Below are 3,470 nucleotides of genomic sequence, written 5' to 3'. Positions count from 1 at the left end.
TGAAACACTGGTTTTATTTTCAGGTGAATTTCCCTTCGTGACACTTTACGTCCTGGTTGATGATGACGAGCGTTCTTTTCCGTTGTCGTGGTGAAGCAACACGTCCATCGCAGGACGTACGTGTGTCCTGTGGTCGTCTACTTGAACTACAGGCGACACTGCCCCCCCCCTCTTTGATTTCTGGTGGCACTGCTTTGTTTCGTCCTGTTGGCTTTAAGAAGACCAGTGAGGACACAAGGCTTCATCCTGAGCGTGAATCAGCCGATCATCAGCACAAGTTCGTTAGAACAGTGACGTCACCCAGTTTCTTTCTTTGAGCAACTTTGTATTTGCTCGATCGTGCACAAACATGACACTTTAAGGTATTTACACACACAAACACACACACACACACACACCTCATGTGTGTTGCGTTTTCTTTAACAGCAACATTATCTCCTTTGACTGAGCTGCCCAGTGAGCAGCCAGCCGTGTGTGTGTGTGTTGACAGTGACTTGTCTGAATGGCCTAAACGCTCCATACATCATCCAGTTCAGCCGCAGGGGGAGGTCTGCTCTTCCCTCGCCACTGTCTGCTCTTGCAGCAGCAGCAGCTCGCCGTCGCCATCAGGGAACTCGGAGGCCGTAAAACATTCAGACTTTTTTTCTGTTGCAGTTTCGGATTCATCAGGCTACTTCATGACTGACAAGAACCAATCAGCAAACGGCTGTGAGCGTCGACGTCATCATTTCCAAACGTCTCAGTTTCTGTTCGTCCAGAATAAAACACAGCCTCAGAGATTTCAAACTAAAATGAGACCAGCACAGTTTCCAAACTTTAGCGGTTCTAAAATTCCAGAGTCATGTGGACGACACTGTGACCAACATCTGGAACACAGATCGTAGAAAATCACCAGTTAACCTGAACTCCAGTTAACCTGGTCACCAGTTAACCTGATCTCCAGTTAACCTGGTCACCAGTTAACCTGATCTCCAGTTAACCTGGTCAGTAGTTAACCTGGTCACTAGTTAACCTGAACTCCAGTTAACCTGGTCTCCGTTAACCTGATCTCAGTTAACCTGGTCACTAGTTAACCTGATCTCCAGTTAACCTGTTCTCCAGTTAACCTGGTCACTAGTTAACCTGATCTCCAGTTAACCTGATCTCCAGTTAACCTGATCTCCAGTTAACCTGGTCACCAGAGTTCAGTCTCCATCCAAACTTCCTCTGTCCTTTAACTCGACTCTGAATCCAGATGTTTGATTTGATCCGATGCAGCTGATGGTGAAATGTTCCCGTCAGAACTTTATGAAGCAGATATTGAATCTGACCGTGACGCCGCTCAGCAGCACGTGGAGGTGTGGCCTCCATCTTTAGCAGCTGGTGTCTTTACGTTATAATCCGGACGTGTATCCATCTGTTCCTCCTCTTTCCACGTCTGTGACCTGAGCTGCAGCCCAGAGGAGGACGAGGGTGAAGACCAGTTATCAGACGCTTTCTTCATCCCCACTTTCTCCATCTACTGTTTTACTGCCATTTATTGTCAGAGCCGACATGATTACCCATCTGTGTCCATTACCTTTACATGACTGTGTGTGTGTGTGTGTGTGTGTGTGTGTGTGTGTGTGCGCAGTTACTGTACACTGGCATTACGGCTGTAATAACATAATCCCAGAGATTTGGCCTGACAGAAAGACAGTATGCTGCCGATTTCAACTGGCAGTAGGGAATTATCGTCACCGCACACGTTACAGACGGACAGACGTGTGTCAGCTGCTGCCGACACCAGAAGGTGTTTGTGGTCAAACCTCACAAACACAAACAGACACAAACAGCAGTAAACATAACAGAGCATTAGGGTCAGGAATAATACTGAAGAATAAACAAGTTCTGATACATCTAGAATAAAGTCCACGTGTGGTGTTACAGGTGATTATCAGAAGATCTGTCTCCTGAGTGAAGATGAGGAACGTGGAGCATCTTGTGAACTTTATTTTAAGTTGCTTCTCAATTATGACTTTATTCTTTTGATACAACAACATAATTCTTAGTCTTTTTCTCAGATCTGTTTTTCTGAGTCTCACGTTCGGCTCCTTCACGTGTGTTTCATCTGCTGCGGTTTAACTTATTCATTATGATTTTAAGTAGCTGTAGCTGGTTCCCTCTGAAATGAGGGAACTGTTTCTTTACAAATACTACAAATATATGAGAAAACGTGAGTTGTATCAGTGTCACACAAAGTTCTGCCGGGTCGTCCACAGACTTCTGGACGTGCGGAGAACAACATTCACACCTTTTTTCTCCTCAGCTTCAAATTATCCATTTCGATATTTTCTTTACTGAAACTAAGAGGATGTATTTTCAACCCGTTGATCTGAGGTCAGAGGTCATATTCTCTGAGTTTATGTGTGAAATCTAAATGTGGTGCGGCGGCGGCGGCAGCGGCGGCGGCTGGCATATGGACGTCCCCGCCACAGGAAGCAGCTGCAGGATAATACATACAGATCCACTTAATACAAATAAATCTCATATTATTCCACCCATTACGTAAAAGGATGAGATTATCGATACACAGATTAATGAGCGCCCAATGGCGTTCCAGCGTGAGGCCCCGCCCCGCCCTGCACCCTCCGCCCCCCCCTCCTCCGCTCGTCCGTCTGCACGCAACACTTCAGTCATCCAGATAAAAATAGAAACCCCCACAATGACATTGCAGTTTAGTTGTTAGATTTTAGTCTTTATTGTACTATTTTTTTTTCTTGACAATTTGCTAGCGGACATGTGAAAACTTGGACCAACAAAACATCATCAATATTATTATTATTATCATTATTATTATTATGTTTTAATTACAGCAAATCATCAGACTGCGGAAAACAGTGAGAAGATGTGTTTTTTAAAAAACAAAACAAGAAAGTAAAAGAGAATCCAAACCGAACAGGAAAAGAAAAATCATTTTGACTTGAGTATTGGATGATGGTTTTCCTTTGTTTTTTAATTCATGTACACAATATAACAGTCTAAAAACATTGAACACACAGAGCTGAAGACGTTGCAGTGTTGGTTGGGGGGGTGGCAGTCCTCAGGGCAGTTTATATACTGTAGCGACATGGTCCTGCTGTACTGTCAAATATCTACTGGGATGGACGGGGGAGGAAGGAGGGCGAGGGCGAGGAAGACTACAAACCAAAATGGCCGTCAATATAAAACTAACAGTCTTTTTTTGTCTTTTTTTTTTTGTTCTTTCAATCCACCAATCAGGAGTCGGTAGAGACGGAGAGCGGAGGTGAAGTTCGACAAGGGAGGAGGAGGGGAGGGTCGGGGGAGGGGTTGGAATGTCTCGATTTTTTTTTACATTTCTGCGTTTTTCTTTTCTCTCGTAGACAATATAAAATCTTACAGACAAGCAAAAGAAAGAACAAAAAATAAAAACACTGGATGTGGTGTGTCTGTACGTGTGCATGTGTCGGACGGAGGCGGGGTGGCGGGGG

This window comes from Hippoglossus stenolepis, chromosome 4, assembly GCF_022539355.2.
Source record: "Hippoglossus stenolepis isolate QCI-W04-F060 chromosome 4, HSTE1.2, whole genome shotgun sequence".
Classification (NCBI taxonomy): Eukaryota; Metazoa; Chordata; class Actinopteri; order Pleuronectiformes; family Pleuronectidae; genus Hippoglossus; species Hippoglossus stenolepis.
The sequence above is the reverse complement of the archived record's forward strand: the minus strand, read 5'-3'. Positions refer to the sequence as shown.